This window comes from Anomaloglossus baeobatrachus, chromosome 1 (assembly GCF_048569485.1).
Source record: "Anomaloglossus baeobatrachus isolate aAnoBae1 chromosome 1, aAnoBae1.hap1, whole genome shotgun sequence".
NCBI classification, from domain to species: Eukaryota; Metazoa; Chordata; class Amphibia; order Anura; family Aromobatidae; genus Anomaloglossus; species Anomaloglossus baeobatrachus.
Genome location: NC_134353.1, coordinates 252,119,278 through 252,137,430, shown reverse-complemented (window position 1 = coordinate 252,137,430; position 18,153 = coordinate 252,119,278). Strand labels below are relative to the sequence as shown.

Sequence of the window (18,153 nt, the reverse complement as noted above, 5' to 3'; positions counted from 1 at the left end):
GCCAGTGCGAGCTCCCCCCAAACGTGCAGCATCGCCCCCCGGCCAGTGCGAGCCCCCCCCAAATGTGCAGCATCATCCCCCTGCCCAGTGCGATCCCCCCCCAAAACGTGCAGCGTCGCCCCCTGCCCAGTGCGAGCCCCCCCAAACGTGCAGCATCGCCCCCCGGCCAGTGCGAGCCCCCCCAAACGTGCAGCATCGCCCCCCGGCCAGTGCGAGCCCCCCAAACGTGCAGCGTCACCAACCCGGCCAGTGCCATCCCCCCCAAACGTGCAGCGTCGCCCCCCGGCCAGTGCCATCCCCCCCCTAACGTGCAGCGTCGCACCCCGGCCAGTGCAAGCCCCCCCAAACGTACAGTATCATCCCCTGCTCCGTGTAACCCCCCATAAGACACTTACCTTATTGAAGCCTGAGACATACACGAGCTGCAGCCCCCAACACAGACAGGAGACACTGCTCTGTGCCCCCAACATCCAGGCTGAGACCCCAGAGCTATAACTAATGAGGAAACGCTGACTCTTCTCCACCTCAGGGTCAGGATCCTCCGCTCTGCACAGAGAAGCCCAAGCACTGCCGCTTCCCGCCCACAGATCTGCACGGCACTGAGGAGGCCCCGCCTTTTCCGGTGACATCATGATTTCATGAAATCACTCCTCCCACCTCAAAAAATCAACTCCGATCTAGCCTCTACCGAGCGCTCACCGTCAGACACAGCAGAGCCGCAAAGCAGGCAACCCAAGGCAACCAGCGCGTCCGGGGAGGAGCGTGCGACGTCACAGGTCACATGACGAGCATCCAGCAGCAAGACCCGCCTATGGCTGTGCATCAGCCCTGGAGGGGCGGAGCTATCGCCCTTCATAGTGTTGGTAATGTTTTACTAACGCGCAGGCGCTCTGTAATGTGTATATCTTAGCTAAGAACCCGTGTGTGAACAGCAGTCTCAGAAGGTGTCCGCACCAGCGCTCACTGGTTGCACGTGTGTGAGTCGTAGGCGACCTCCAGAACGGGGCTGAGTGACTACCTTAATGTGCAGTTCTGCAGCGCTGCCGGTAGGGGGAGTGTTGTCACTGAATTAAAGGGAACCTGTCATCAGAAATTTAGCTATAAAGCTAAAAGTTCCCCCCTCTGCAGCTCCTGGGCTGCATTCTAGGAAGCTTCCTATAGTTTATGTGGCCCCTTTTATTCCAAAATAAATACTTTACAAACTTGTACCTTTTCTTATGCAAATTTCTTAAATCTTCCATGGGGGCGGGCTGCCTGATGTACGTTGCTGTCCTCCTGCAGATTTACGCCGCCCCCGAACGCTGAATTTCAAACCTCAGGACGCCGCCCCTGGGCGCCCGTGGTCCCGCGCATGCGCTGTGCTACTGCAGCGGTGCCGTTTACTGTGTGCACGTGTGACCGCTAGTGACGCTTTGCGCGGGCACGAGGTTATGGGCGGCGCTGTGAGTGTCATCAGCAAGTGCCGCCCATAACCTCGTGACCGCACTTTCCCCTCTTCCTCCAGCGTTCTGCGCAAACGCTCGCTGGCCAGATGACCGGACGTCACCTCCTTCCCATCCTGCTCAGCAGCAGGAAATAGATGGGAGGAGTGGACGGAGCAGTCGGTGCCCGCGCAAAAGCGTCACCAGCGGTCACACGTTCACGCAGTGCACGGCACCGCTACAGTAGCACAGCGCATGCGCGGGACCACGGGCGCCCAGGGGCGGCGTCCTGAGGTTTGAAATTCAGCGTTCGGGGGCGGCGTAAATCGGCAGGAGGACAGCAACATACATCAGGCAGCCCGCCCCCATGGAAGATTTAAGAAATTTGCATACGAAAAGGTACAAGTTTGTAAAGTATTTATTTTGGAATAAAAGGGGCCACAAAAACTATAGGAAGCTTCCTAGAATGCAGCCCAGGAGCTGCAGAGGGGGGAACTTTTAGCTTTATAGCTAAATTTCTGATGACAGGTTCACTTTAAGGTGGGGTTCAACTAGACCGGGGGTGAAGTATGACCCTGGTGCTGCGTGCAAATGGGAAGAAACCCTGCAGAAATGGCGCCATATGTTATTCACTGTTCTTTTAGTTGAACTCCACCTTTATCCTCTATGCCGGCTAAGTTCACACTTCCGTTGTTTTGCATCAGTCACAATCCGTCGCCTTGAGGAATTACGGTATCCTGCAAAATATTTTGCAGGAATCCTGTTTTTCCCCATAGACTTCTATTAGTGACGGATTGCGACTGAAGATGCTGCGTTGCATCCGCTGCATCGCGGTCAGTCGTTTTTTAACTGACCGCCGGGCGGGAGCAACGCAGCCTGTAACGTTTTTTGAGCAGCGCGATCCGTAGGATTTCGCTGCGCATGCTCTCTCTGGCTCCCTGCCCTCGTAACCAGGATAAACATCGGGTAACCAAGTAATGCGCTTTGGTTAGTTACCCGATATTTACAGTGGTTACGGCTGCAGGGAGCCCGCGCTAAGCGGTGTATGCTGGTAACCAAGATAAATATCGGGTAACCAAGCAAAAAGTGCTTTGCTTTTAGTTACCCGATATTTACCCTGGATACAGTGTGTAAGGAGGCCGACACTTCCCCACTCGGCTCCGCCCCCTCCCGCACTCCGCATGTATACACACACACACTCACATGTCCCCAGCCCTGCAGTCCCCGCGGCACTGACGTCCTCAGCTCCACGGCCCCGCTCTGCTCCGCCCCCTCGCACTCCGCCCCCTCCCGCACTCCGCATGTACACACACATACACACTCTCACCTGTCCCCAGCCATGCAGACCGCGGCACTGACGTCCTCAGCTCCGCCTCCCGCACACAACGGAGTCCGACAATGAAATTATTTCTTTGTCATCTGTTGTCACCCGTTGTACAACGCATCAGTCACATGCGTCAAGCAACGCATGTGATGCAAAACAACGGAAATGTGTGACATTTTATAACATACACTCTGCTGAGGTCTGATGAAGGACAGAGGGTGCTGGGGTCGACCTGTGACTGCGGGTGCTGGGGTCGGCCTGTGACTGCGGGTGCTGGGGGTTGGCTTGTGACTGCGGGTGCTGGGGGTCGGCCTGTGACTGCGGGTGCTGGGGGTCGGCCTGTGACTGCGGGTGCTGGGGGTCGGCTTGTGATTGCGGGTGCTGGGGGTCGGTCTGTGATTGCGGGTGCCGGGGGTCGGCCTGTGATTGCGGGTGCTGGGGGTCGGCCTGTGATTGCGGGTGCTGGGGGTCGGCCTGTGATTACGGGTGCTGGGGGTCGGCCTGTGATTGCGGGTGCTGGGGGTCGGCCTGTGATTACGGGTGCTGGGGGTCAGCCTGTGATTGCGGGTGCTGGGGGTCGGCCTGTGATTGCGGGTGCTGGGGTCGGCCTGTGATTGCGGGTGCTGGGGGTCGGCCTGTGATTGCGGGTGCTGGGGTCGGCTTGTGATTGCGGGTGCTGGGGTCGGCCTGTGGCTGCGGGTGCTGGGGTCGGCCTGTGGCTGCGGGTGCTGGGGTCGGCCGGTGGCTGCGGGTGCTGGGGTCGGCCGGTGGCTGCGGGTGCTGGGTGTCAACCCCATTTAGTGGCTTGGTCATCAGTATCAAAGTATTGGAACACCACTTTAAAAGGATGGTCCGACATACAATCAAATTTTCATCCTAAATCCTGATCTGTTTAATGCCATAATCTAAATTAATTTCAATATTCTGGTTTTCTTTTTTTCCCCTACTTTTTTGCTGATGCTTTGTTTGAAAATCCCAGTGCATGCTGGGATACTCATATGAAGTGTCATTAGGTGGCAGAGTCTGCACTCACTGTTACAGCCCCTACCCCCTAATGATGCTACAGGTACTGAGGAGTGATGTACTGCAGATAGAGGCTGTATACAGGCGTGGAGGAGTGATGTACTATAGACAGAGGATGTATACAAAGGCTGAGAAGTGATGTACTACAGACAGAGGCTGTCTACAGGGGCTGAGGAGTAATCTACCGCAGATGGAGGCTGTATATAGGGGCTGAGGAGTAATGTACCGCAGATAGAGGCTGTATACAAGGGCTGAGGAGTAATGTACTGCAGATAGAGGCTCTATATAGGGGCTGAGGAGTGACAGCTAGAGGCTGTCTACAGGGGCTGAGGAGTAATCTACCGCAGATAGAGGCTGTATACAGGGGCTGAGGAGTAATGTACCGCAGATAGAGGCTGTATATGTCGCGGGAGGAGGAGGGGACGCTGCTCTCTCCCACTGCTCGGGTCCGGCCGCTGCGGCTGCCGCTACTGCTCGGTGGTGGCTCGAGCGGTGGGCCGGATCACGGGGACTCGAGAGGCGCTCCTCGCCCGTGAATGAAAAGGGGATTTGATGGTGGGGATTTGGTTATTGTCCGTGACGCCACCCACGGTTGTGGTGATATTGGTGACACCACCGCTGCTCTAGACGGGGATCCCGGGAGCGGTGACAGGGAGCATCTTTGTTGTTAGTTCTCCCCTCCGTGGGTAGGGGGTTGGTTGTCCCGGGGCCCGGTGATGGGGTAGGGATGGATGGCAGGCGGGTTACGGGGCCTGGCGAGGTGCAGGGTCGCGGGGGCAGCGCTGTGCCGCACGGCACGGTGGTATTCACTCAGCCAATGATGAGGACACAGTTCTCGGTAAAACACATGGCTGGATGGACGGGTCCCACAGACGGCTGCGGTGTTGTTTCTCCCGGCAGGTTGGTGGTGACTGCCTTTCCCTGCACCTATGTACTGTAAACGGTTCCAATGGGTTCCAACCGGTAACCCGCTCCCGAGCTTGGATATGGGCTGGAGGAGCCCCTTTTGCCCGCAGGCTCTGGCCCTGGGAACTTTAGCCTTGGCGGTGATTGTGTTTCCCTCTCTCGGTTGGACTGTTGCCTTCTGTCGGGACTTGGCTGCTGGGAAACCCAGGAGGTTCCCTTCGCTAACGGATTTGGCAAATTCACGGCGACTCCTAGCCTTGCCGGGGTCCATAAGCCCCTGCCAGATGGTGCTGGCTTCTCTTTGCATACCGGTCCGGTACCGCCGGGCCACCGCCCGTCCACGGTTTTTACGGTAAGCTCCAATAGGCCACTCCTGCAGACGGTCACCACCGTCTGCCAACCTTGCTGATCTGTCCGGGCCACACACCCGGACCAACTTCAGTCTGCTCACTTGCCACTTTCCTTCCTCTCACTTTCACTTCCCTCATTGAACTCACTGCTTTTCCTGCCTCCAGGACTGTGAACTCCTCGGTGGGCATGGCCAACCGCTTGGCCCACCCCCTGGTGTGGACATCAGCCCCTAGAGGAAGGCAACAAGGGTTTGTGTCTGACTTCAGTGTGCCTGACCGGGAGTGTGGGGTGTGGTGGTGTCGTTCTCTGTGGCCCTTGGCTGGTCCAGGGCTACATTCCCCCTTAGTAAAATGCAGACCGTCCGCGGGCTGCCCGTCCATCACCGGTTTTATTTTCACAACTGAAAAGATAAACGGTAAAACAGAGATTACAATTAAAATAACATCTTCCCACATCGGGAGGTACTCTTACTTTAACGTTGCAAAACGGTAACGGCTTCCGCTCTCTCCCACCCAAGCAACCTGGCCCTGATGCTGCCTCTAAGCAAACAGGCAGCACCCCTTGACCCCAGTCCAGCACAAGCTGCCCGAGCGGGTTCTGTCCTTTTCAGGGGACCCACGTCCATGGGGAACCTCTGAAACCCCCAGAGGATCGCCACCGGTTCCGGTGGTGGCTGGGCCCCAGCCTGCTCCACTGCGGGCCCTTCCTCCAATCTGCCTCTCCGGAGGCGGTAACGGTGAAAGCCTTAAAACATTTTTATTTACATGCCACAAGTTTGTGGTTGCCCTGCTAGTTCTCGGGCCTGTTCATAGTAGTTTCTACACATAATTTGAAAAGGGGGGTCCCAACGGGGACCAGTTGCCGATAACGACCGGTGCAAATCCAGCTGCAAATCAAGGCTTCAATCAGGTGAATTTTCGGTTAATCATTCTTTTTCATTCTTTTCAAACGGTACTTTTAACACTGGTGGTCCCAACAGGGGACAACTTTTAGGCGGAGGACCGCCGGCTTCACTGCTCGCTTTCATCATCCTCCGCCGGCCCAGGGTGGAAGAACACAGGCACCAGCCCCTCCAGCGCATAGCAGGCGCGACGAGGAAGGGCCGCCCGGTATCCGTTATTTCCGTTCCGGGGAATGTAAGTGGCCTCCATGCCATCCAGGGCAATGACTCCTTCATCCTCCTCTGAAACAGGCTCTGTGTCAGGTTCGGAGTCACTATCGTTTGACCCTACGCCAGGCGGGTTGCCGCCAGCTTCCGCAGTCTCCGGGCTCGCCACTCTTCCAGCTACTGTTATGAGGGGATGTACGCCAGACGGACCAGCATCAGCGGGGTGCACGGGTGGGGAAGACGGGGGCAACATGGGGGCCAGGGGTAGACCGGGTCTCTCAGCCGCAGTGGCCGGTCCCTCGGGGACACAGGGGCGTGGGTCACCCACCAGCTCCTCCATCATTGCTTCCATCCCATACACCCGGGCGACCGCAGCTACCTCCGCGGTCCACTGCTCCATTAGCCTACATATCTGCCTCCGGTAGTGTCGGCAGATCCCAGCCGTTCGGGTCCTCAGCCATGCCGCTGTTCCGGGCACCGGCTCGGTAGCCTCCGCATAGCTGGGTGGAGCGGACATTCTTTGCAGGGGTTAGCGGATCGTGGGGTCCCGGCGTCCCTGCTTCCACAGCCGCGGGCTACATGCGGCCAGATGCCATCAGTCCCCCTTAGTCTCTTTCCGGCTCCTCCTCTACAGGGGCGGGGTTTGGGCCTTCGCACCTCCACTACTCGAGGAGACGCTCGAGCGGGAATTCTTCGCGCCCAAGATGGCGGCTTCACAAATTTTTCGGCTGGACACCTCCGGCGGTCACACAAGGCGCATTTCCACCAGTTGGTAGAACGGTAGGATCCTGTTCGTGACGCCAAGTTGTCGCGGGCGGAGGAGGGGACGCTGCGCTCTCCCACTGCTCGGGTCCAACCGCTGCTGTTGCGGCTGCTGCTGCTCGGTGGTGGCTCGACCAACTTCAGTCTGCTCACTTGCCACTTTCCTTCCTCTCACTTTCACTTCCCTCACTGAACTCACTGCTTTTCCCGCCTCCAGGACTGTGAACTCCTCGGTGGGTGGGGCCAACCGCCTGGCCCACCCCCTGGTGTGGACATCAGCCCCTGTAGGAAATCAACAAGGGTTTGTGTCTGACTTCGGTGTGCCTGACCGGGAGTGTGGGGTGTGGTGGTGTCGTTCTCTGTGGCCCCTGGCTGGTCCAGGGCGCCACATATACACGGGCTGAGGAGTAATGTACTGCAGATAGAGGCTGTATACAGGGGCTATGGAGTGATGTACTGCAGATAGAGGCTGTATACAGGGGCTGAGGAGTAAAGTACTGCAGATAGAGGCTGTATGCAGGGGCTGAGGAGTGATGTACTGCAGATAAAGGCTGTATATGGTGAAGCAATGTACTGAAGGGTGGGATAGTGTTGTGTTTTAACAGTTATTTGTCTAAAGCCACAGCCCCTGTACATTGGAGACAGCGGTTGGTGTCCGACTGTAGGCGCCATTTGTTGTAGCCTGCAGCTCTGTTGCAAGCTACAATTTCACTCTGTCAGCGCTAACAGTTTTCAGTGACAGGAGATGCAGGAAAGTGACGAGTGGAGATGCGGCGAGTAGTGACAGCACTCCATTCTGTGAAGACGTCTTCCAGTGCTCAGAACAGTGTGGTAGCTTAACAGCAGTACAATGTCAGGCTGCTGACCACCACCACTTTCAATGCAGTGTTCAAAACACAGCAGAGTAATCATTGCACTGGTGTTTTCTGAGATCAGCAATGTCATGCCACATTTAGACATCCCTGCGTTACAGATATCTGAAGGAGGCTTACACTGGCATAGTGTGCCGCCCCTGCAGCAGTCGAACTGCTCGGATCCGGGGTTACTGTGGCTTGAGGGTCTCCGGACCCGGGGGCTTGCGGCCACTCAAATGTAAGGGGGTATTTACAGGGGATATATGTTCGTGATGCCACCAGCGGGTTGTGGTAAGGGGAGTACCACCGCTGCCGAAGGGAGTACTGGGGCAGATGATGTGGGGCAGCAAGGTTTCAGCCCCTCCGCAGGTAGGGAAGGCCCTGGCCTCTGTGGTTTTGGTGAATGCTGGGGAGCGCAGGGTGCAGGTTACAAAGCAGACTCTCACCCTGAAGATAAACCAAAGTTTCTGTGCATCCATTCACTAAAAAGGAGCCTGTCCAGGTGTCCGTTCCCACCATTGTCACTTGATAGTCCGGACCTTTGCCTCCGTGCACAATTTTAACGTTCGTTGTGGCCCCTTGGCGTGAAGCTGTTGGGGCCCCGCTACCCGTGTGTATGGCAGCTGTGCTCTTGATGGCTGGCACTTGGGATTTCAGTTGGGTTGCTTTTCTGGGAAACCCTATCCCCCACACTCTGCTGATGCCTGAAATCTCTGAGCTCCTAGGGAAGATTGTGAAAATACTCTCACTCCCAGGTTAATTATTAGGACGGATGAACCTGCTCCTGACCTAGGGTCCTGGACCCCGCCGTGCTCGGTACCGGTCGGTACTTTTGGGGTTCTGATGCCGACAGTCCTCCTAGGTTATGCCCGTCGCACCCTTTCCAATGTCACTGCCACCGGTCCCCGACTCCTGTGGCCCCGGACCACCGTCTGCGACCCAACCTGTCGCCTCCCTGGGAGCTACAACTCCCCAGCTCATCACTCTCTGAGGGCTACTACAGAACTGACTCTAAGCTCTGCTCTCTACTTCTTCCCTCCCACCAGTCTGCCTGACCCTTAGGTGGGTGGCGCTATCCCAGCTTAACCAACCCACAGGTGTGTCTGACAGGTTTGATGTGAGGTGTTGTTAGGATTTGTAGTGCTGATGGTGTGACACCAGTTATTAGGAACCTGGAACCATGGGGGTAGGCTCTGCACCCTGGGTAAGGATTGCAGTACCCTATGGGACCCTGATATGTTCAGGGGCGCCACATTCCCCCTTGGTTAAATGTAGCTCGTCCCCGTTTTTCAGGAACTGGAAAAAAGGTGAGGTAGCTTCAGGAGTTTCGACTTCCATCTCCAAGTCGACTGGCAATCTTCCAGGTCTGGCTCGCATGAGGTAGGTAGGGGTGCATTTGATTGAGCTCACGGGAATATTATTATACATATCAACGAGATCTGGCAGTTTTTCAGGCCACAGGTTCCGCTCCTTGAGTGGTAGAGTCTTCAGCAGATTGATGACTAGATGGTTCATTTTCTCACTCATCACATTTGTTTGGGCATGGTAGGGTGTAGTGCGTATCTTCTTACACCCGTACAGGCTGCAAAATTCCTTGAATATTTCAGCTTCAAAGACAGGACCTTGATCTGTGAGGACTTGATCCGGATAACCATGTGGTCTACAGAAATGTGCTTGGAAGGCTTTCGCCGCTGTGCTGGCAGTTAGATCTTTGACAGGTACCACCACCAGGAATCTTGAATAGTGATCCACCATCGTGAGTGAATAGGTGTAACCACTCCTGCTTGGTGTGAGCTTGACGTGGTCCAGAGCGAGTTCCAACGGCTGATTGGTGACTATTGGTCGTAGTGGTGCTCTCTGACTGGTGCCATTTTTTTCTCCTTAACCCCTTCACGACCTTGGACGGATCTATCCGTCCAGGATCGTGTCCTGTTAAGCCCCGCCCCCTGCCGCGGGCAGGCGGCGTGGATCGGCACACATATCAGCTGTTTTCAACAGCTGACATGTGTGCCTGCTAGCCGCGGGTGGAATCGCTTCCACCCACGGCCATTAACCCCTTAAATCTTGCTGCCAAAGTCTGGCAGCAAGATTTAAATGCGCGCGGCCATGTTTGTTACTTACCGCCGTCCCCACCGGAAGTCACGTGTGTTATCACGTGACTATCGGTGGTTGCCATCGTAGCACAGGGTCATGTGATGACGCCTGCTGCTATGATGTTTCACTTTCATTTTCCCTCGGCCGAGAGCAGAGGGAAAACCAAAGTGACTGAATCTGCTGATTACAGCTGTATTGCTGTGATCAGCAGATAGCGATCAGCGATCGGATTGCTGATTGCTATAGCCCCCTAGGGGGACTAGTAAAATAAAAAAAAAAGTAAAAAAAAAAGTTTTAAAAAATAAAAAAAAAAAAACCTAAAAGTTCAAATCACCCCCCTTTCCCCCCATTGAAAATTAAAGGGTTAAAAAATAAATAAATATACACATATTTGGTATCGCCGCGTTCAGAAATGCCCGATCTATCAAAATATAAAATCAATTAATCTGATTGGTAAACGGCGTAGTGGCAAAAAAATTCCAAACGCCAAAATTGCGTTTTTTTGTCGCCGCAAGTTTTACGCAAAATGCAATAACAGGCGATCAAAACGTAGCATCTGCGCAAAAATGGTACCATTATAAACGTCAGCTCGAGACGCAAAAAATAAGCCATCACTGAGCCATAGATCCCAAAAAATAAGAACGCTACGTGTTTCGGAAAATGGCGCAAAATGTGCGCCACTTTTATTGGACAAACTTGTGAATTTTTTTTAACCCCTTAGATACAAATAAACCTATACATGTTTGGTGTCTACAAACTCGCACCGACCTGAGGCATCACATAGATACATCAGTTTGATCATATAGTGAACACTGTGAATAAAACATCCCCAAAACTATTGTGTGATCACACTTTTTTTGCAGTTTTTCCACACTTGGAATTTTTTTGCTGTTTTCCAGTACAATATATGGTAAGACCTATGGTTTCATTTAAAAGTACAACTCGTCCCGCAAAAAACAAGCCCTCATTTGGCAAGATTGACGGAATAATAAAAAAGTTATGGCTCTCGGAAGAAAAGGAGCAAAAAACAAAAACGCAAAAACGGAAAGTGCCCGGGGGCTGAAGGGGTTAATGCACAAGGGCCACAGTTTCTACACCATTCCTCAATGGCGATTCTCATTCCGACCCAGTAAAATCGACTCCTCAGCAGCACCTCCAACGTCTTCCAACCAAAATGTCCAGCTCTATCATGGTACGCTTCTAAGACCACTGGCACATCCGATCGGGGGTATCACTATTTGACATACCCTCTCATATGTCTTGGGATTAATGAAACTTCTGCACAGCTTGCCTCGATGCAGGTACAATTGGCTTCTTTCCTTCCACAATTTCTGTGCTTCCTCTGGGGCAGTTGGTTCCAGACTCGAATTAGCTTGGGATATCAGTGCCTTGATCAGTCTAACGGCAGGATCATTATCTTACGCTTCTTGCCAACCATGATGGGGTAGTGGATTGAAGATTGCTTCCTGCTGACTGCTGTGAGATTGAGGCTTCTCCAGGCTGTCAGGTCGATGGAAGGCAGGTAATTAAATCTCCTCCAGGTCGTCTTCATCTCTTCCATCATCAGGCAAATGAGGCATTCTGGACAACGCATCAGCATTGGCATTCTTGCGACCGCCTCTATACTTTATAGTGAAGTCGTAGTTCGTCAGCCGTGTTACCCAACGTTGCTCCAGGGCTCCAAGCTTCGCCATGTCCAGGTGGGTCAAGGGGTTGTTGTCTGTGTACACGGTGAATTTTGCAGAAGCCAAGTAGTGTTTAAACCTCTTCGTCACAGCCCAGACAAGCGCCAAGAACTCCAGCTTGAAAGAACTGTAATTCTTAGGATTCCTCTCTGTTGGACGGAGTTTTCTGCTTGCGTGCGCAATCACCTTCTCCTTGTCATTCTGTACCTGGGACAGGACAGCTCCCAGTCCTACATTGCTGACATCCGTATACTGTACAAACGGGAGACCGTAGTCGGGATAGGCTAGAATCTCATCTCCTGTCAGAACTGACTTCATGCTTCTGAAGGAATCTTCCTGTTCCTCACACGACGTGAATGGGGGACCAGAAGTCTTGCCATGCTTTGGTTGTCCAACCACGAGATTCTGCAGGGGGGCCGCCATCTTGGTGTAACCTTTCACAAACCTGCGGTAGTACCCCATCAGACCCAGGAACTGCCGCACCTCCTTGACGGTATTGGGCTTTGGCCAGTTCTGGATAGCCGTAATCTTCTCGGGATCTGGTGCCACGCCCTCGCCGCTAACCACATGCCCCAAGTACTGGACCTTAGGTTTCAGTAGGTGGCACTCAGAGGGTTTTAGCTTCATCCCATACCTGGTAGGGCTTCGAATACTTCTGCCAGATGTTCCAGATGCTCTGCGTATGTTTTTGAATACACGATTACATCATCCAGGTAAAGCAGGACAGTTTTGAAGTTGCAGTGGCCCAAGCAGCATTCCATGAGTCTCTGAAACGTTCTCGGTGCATTGCACAGCCCGAGTGGCATGCTGTTGAACTTGCATAATCCCATCGGGGTGGCAAAGGCGGTCTTCTCACGGTCCTCTTCGGCAACAGACATCTGCCAATAGCCGCTGGTGAGATCAAGAGTAGAGAAGTAATTTTGCAAATTTAAATGTAGCCAATGACTCTTCAATACGGGGTAGTGGGTTAGCATCCTTGTGGGTGATATTATTGATTTGCCGGTAGTCCATGCACATCCTCATAGGGCCTTCCTTCTTCTTCACCAGCACCAATGTAGCTGCCTAGGGGCTACAGATATTCCTGATGACCCCTCCCTCCTTCATGTTCCCCAACATCTCCTTGGCACATTGGTAATGAGCAGGTGGGATAGGCCTGTACCTTTCCTTGATGGGTGGATGAGTACCTGTAGGTATGTGGTGTTGCACCCCTTTCACCCTCCCGAAGTCTAATGGGTGTTTGCTAAAGACTTGTTCGTATTCCTGCACTACCCTGTAAACCCCTTGTTTCTGATGTAGAGGTGTGGAGTCAGTGCCTACATGTAACTCCTGACACCATTTCTCTGGCTGACTCTGGGGGTTATCACTGGCTGACTGATGTGGTGTGCTTGGAGATTCTACTGCCTGGATGGAATCTGTATCTACTGTGGACAATTTGGCAATAGTGGCATATCTGAGCAACTTAACCTCCTCTTAACCTCCTCTTCCCCGCAATTCAACCCTCGCACGGGCACTCTTCCCTTATGGACATCAACCACTCCTCTGGGTGTCAAGACTGTGGGCCAGTGTTCTGAGGGCAGGTACTCCACCACTGCCTGATAATCCTGTCACCGGGAACCTACAGCTGCCCTGCACCATATCATCATTTCACTCCGCAGGGGCACTACAAGAGGGGCTACATCCATCACCCGCACACCACTAATCTCTCCACTGGATAAATTTACCTGTTGCTGCTACAGGAGGGCTCTGATTTCCCATTGCAGGACCAGCTGTCACCCTGCTCCTGCAGTCTCAGAGAGCTGTCGAAGTAAAAACAGTACTTCCCCCCTACAATTCTCAATGACATTTGTTCCCAAAATCATTTTAGGGTTCCGGTCAATAGGGTCATTCTGTACTACTATGAATCCTTGACACTCTAACTCCACCCGGACCACCTTAATGGTCACCTCCTTGAACCTGATTTGAGTCACTGGTAACCCATTGACGGCATAGATGGTGAGGCCGTGATCTGGCAGGGTGAGTTCGTCATCTTACCAGAATTTCTTGTACAGTGTATGGGGTATTGTTGTTACCTGAGACCCGGTATCTAGGAGTGCAGAGGTCGGGATCCCATCCAAGGTGAGGGAAACAATGGGCCTGCCTCCCACATACTGCTCCCGCCAGTCCGCTGGGCCTTGTTAGTTTATTCCTGGGGATTGGCCCTTGGCCCCAGGGGTTGCCTGTTTAAAAGACAGTACCGGGCATAATGACCAGTCTTATTACACTTAGAATAAGTCTCTTATAACAGACAAGCTGTCCATACCGGTCGCTGTTCCTTCCTCTGTATGTCGAGCTCCTTCCTCTCATCCAGGGAACATCCTCCGGGCAGTCAGCGAGCTGAATCTTCTCCGCCTGCTTGGTCTTTGGTTGGAGCTGCATCGCCTTTAGGATCCTGGCGACCTCGTTGCTCTGCTGCTGCACCTGTAAAGATAAATCACTAGAAACGCCCGAAAGCACTGCCTGAGGTTTTGGCTCTGGCAATGCTAGGGCAGGAGGCTGTACCTGTAGAGGAGAGGTGCCTGCTTGCCAGGACGGTGGGAGAGAGTCAGTAGCCTCTGGAGGTTGCAAAGCCTTGATGGCCCGGTCCTTCAAAATTAAGTACATTGCAGGATGTTCCAGGGCCCACAGCCGTAGCTTCTTGCGGTCTTCCTCTGACCCCAGGCCCTGCAGGAACTGCTCGACAAGCATCTTATTCCCCTCCTGCTCACTGATGGCGTTAACCAGTTTCAAAGTCCGCAGTGCTGCTTGCAATCTTAGGGCACAGTCTCTAAGGCTGTTCTGGGGGCGCTGTTTGCATCTGTAAAATCTCAGCTTCAGTGCGGGTCTCAAATGCGGCTTTCAGTCTTTCAAAAATGGCGGGTACCGAGGCCCGGTCCTGATCTGTCCAGTTCTCTATCTCCAGCTCGGCTGCGCCTGTTAACTGTCCGAGTACCACAGACGCTCGCTGATGGCCGGTCATTGCATACATATCTAGGACAGTGCAGATCTTCCTCTTGAATCCCTGCAGGGCGTCTGGTTGGCCATCATACTGGGGCAGCCAGGTGGTGCCAGGCACATAAGGTAAGGTGATCAGCATTATTGGCGCGGCCACTTCAGCTTCGGGCGCTACTGCTTGTGCGACCGGAGCGGCCCCCGCTGCGTCCCCGTTACCTTGATCTGGCGGAGGAAGCACTACTACGCTCCCATCATCCGGCAACGACATCTTCCTGCTCCCCCTTGGTTTTCGTCACCAAGCTCTCTGGAACAGGGGATCTCTGGGAACTTCCGGGTCCGGCCACTACTGTTTTCCGGCCGCGCTTTCGGGACGAGGGGCGGGGCTTCGGCTTTGCGCCGTTTTGCTGGGGATGATGGCGCAGTTGTTGTTTTTGGCGCCAAAGATGGCGGACAAGGTAATTTTACATTCACAATTCAGATTTGGGCAGTTTTGCAAGGCGCACGTCACCCGGCTTACTGGGTCCAGTTCTTATCCTGTTAGTGACGCCAGGAATTTGAGGTGTGCCGCCCCTGCAGCAGTCGAACTGCTCGGATCTGGGGTTACTATGGCTCGGATCCAAGGGGGTATTTACAGGGGATAAATCTTTGTGATGCCACCTGTAGGTTGCGGTAAGGGGAGTACCGCCGCTGTTGAAGGCAGTATCGGGGCAGATGGCGTGGGGCAGCAAGGTGTCAGTCCCTCCGCAGGTAGGGAAGGCCCCGGCCTCTGTGGTTTTGATGAATGCTGGGGAGCGCAGGGTGCAGGGGAAACAGAGTACTTACTGTAAATTGTCGTGGTGCTGGATGAGGATTACAAAGCAGACTCTCACCCTGAAGATAAACCAAAGTCTCTGTGCATCCATTCACTACAGAAGAGCCCGTCCAGGTGTTCTTTTGGGGTTCTGATGCCGACAATCTTCGTAGGTTATGCCCGTCGCACCCTTGCCAATGTCACTGCCACCGGTCCCCAACTCCTGTGGTCCCGGACCACCGTCTGCGACCCAACCTCTCGCCTCCCTGGGAGCTACAACTCCCCAGCTCCTCACTCTCTGAGGTCTACTACAGAACTGACTCTAAGCTCTGCTCTCCACTTCCTCCCTCCCACTAGTCTGCCTGACCCCTAGGTGGGTGGCGCTATCCCAGCTTAACCAACCCACTATTGTGTCTGACAGGTTTGATGTGAGGTGTGGTTGTAATTTATACTGCTGATGGTGTGACACTGGTTATTAGGAACCTGGAACCATGGGGGTAGGCTCTGCACCCTGGGTAAGGATTGCAGTACCCTGTGGCACCCTGATATGTTCAGGGGCGCCACAATGGCAAAGCCATGTATCCCATTTGTATGCTACACCTTGCAGAGCCATGTGTCTAATCCCCATCATATGTGATACAGTGCTGCGTATCTAATTCCATAATATGGGATACAGCCCTCAGCGATGCATATGTAATCCCAGTGTGTGATACACTCACCGAATCTAATTCCGACGCATGACACATAGATATGTATCTAGTACTAGCTCGTGAAATACTCTGTGTATCCAATCCCAACGCTTGATACAGTTCGTAGGAGCACACAATTTCATGCTTCCTGCCTAGATTCTGTCCTGTGCTCACAAAATTGTGAATGGATGATCACTGGTATTTTTTAGGCATTTAAAGGCCAGAGGTGGTCAATATTTTCTTATTTTTTAGAAACATGAATACAATTGTACCTCCAAATTTAAGCCCGCTAACAAATTAGAATAATGTCGCCTGAACCTGCCGATATTGACAGGTTAATCAAACTAGCGTATGTACACGGGGGTGCTGGCCGACTTATTATCTGGGGAGATGTCAATTGCACATGTTCGATTTCGGACTGCCGATCGCATTGTTCTTCCAGAGATAAGCCGCCAGCCGATGTGTCTGTCAGAGGCTTTCTCATGGAGAATACAGAAGCGATCGGCTGAACGAGTACGTCTGCGTATGGAGAGGCTGCTGAAATGTCTGATAGGCCAAAGCATCGTAAGTCTTCCCCCTTCTTCCCCATAGATTGTAAGCTTTCGAGCAGGGCCCTCATTCCTACTGTAGCTGTTGAATTATGTACTATTTTGTTTTGTATTTGTCTATACAACCCCCCACCGGATTGTAAAGTGCTGCGGAATATGTTGGCGCTATATAAATAAACATTATTATTATTATTAAGTCTGACAGTCTTTAAAATGTGTACATGGCTGGCTTTACACTATGCTGATTACCGGTACTACTTTCCTGAACCAGCAATGCATGTCAGTATGAAGTATTTACCACTGTATTCCACATATACAGTGTCTGCGAGTAAATCAGTTAATGAATACTCTTTTAGCCCCTTCACGCTCCAGCCTGTTTTCACCTTCCTGACCAGGCCAAATGTTACAATTCTGACCAATTATAAAAGGATAAGGCTGCACATCAAACTTAGATAATGGTATAATGCCTCAAGCATATGGACAAATATTGGAATATACAATGAAAAATGCTACTTGCTAATTTGAACATGTGAATAATGAATTGCATACCTGCCATGAATATTAGGAAAAAGGAGATATTTAGCAATCGCATTGATCAATGTAACTGAGCCCCAAGGCCTCGTCAAGGCATATCTCTATATTGGGGTCCCTAGCTCTGTGACCCTAACTGTGTGTCATCTCATTGCAATTAAAAACTGCTATGGGTGGAGAGGGGTAACTAAGGACTTTCTTATATAGGAGATGGAAAAAACATGGCCGAAAGGGGCGGAGCTGTGTTCACATTCAGAAAAAAACTACATATAACTGAATAGGATAACTGAAGTGAGCACTAATATATATATATTGAGTGCAAGCCAAAAAATACATACATTATAAAAGGATAAGGCTGCACATCAAACTTAGATAATGGTATAATGCCTCAAGCATATGGACAAATATTGGAATATACAATGAAAAATGCTACTTGCTAATTTGAACATGTGAATAATGAATTGCATACCTGCCATGAATATTAGGAAAAAGGAGATATTTAGCAATCGCATTGATCAATGTAACTGAGCCCCAAGGCCTCGTCAAGGCATATCTCTATATTGGGGTCCCTAGCTCTGTGACCCTAACTGTGTGTCATCTCATTGCAATTAAAAACTGCTATGGGTGGAGAGGGGTAACTAAGGACTTTCTTATATAGGAGATGGAAAAAACATGGCCGAAAGGGGCGGAGCTGTGTTCACATTCAGAAAAAAACTACATATAACTGAATAGGATAACTGAAGTGAGCACTAATATATATATATTGAGTGCAAGCCAAAAAATACATACATTATAAAAGGATAAGGCTGCACATCAAACTTAGATAATGGTATAATGCCTCAAGCATATGGACAAATATTGGAATATACAATGAAAAATGCTACTTGCTAATTTGAACATGTGAATAATGAATTGCATACCTGCCATGAATATTAGGAAAAAGGAGATATTTAGCAATCGCATTGATCAATGTAACTGAGCCCCAAGGCCTCGTCAAGGCATATCTGTATATTGGGGTCCCTAGCTCTGTGACCCTAACTGTGTGTCATCTCATTGCAATTAAAAACTGCTATGGGTGGAGAGGGGTAATTAAGGAC

General features: G+C 52.1%; 2 protein-coding genes across 2 annotated transcripts in view; both read right to left on the bottom strand.

Annotated features, from left to right (window-relative positions):
- BBS7 (Bardet-Biedl syndrome 7) overlaps positions 1-778 on the bottom strand; it is a 144,229-nt gene extending 143,451 nt beyond the window's left edge. Inside the window, exon 1 of the mRNA XM_075349109.1 lies at positions 700-778. The gene's annotated coding sequence lies outside the window, so the exon portion shown is untranslated. The remainder of the gene's footprint in view (positions 1-699) is intronic.
- ANXA5 (annexin A5) overlaps positions 1-18,153 on the bottom strand; it is a 445,678-nt gene that overhangs the window by 424,560 nt on the left and 2,965 nt on the right. The gene's annotated exons all lie outside the window — the stretch shown is intronic.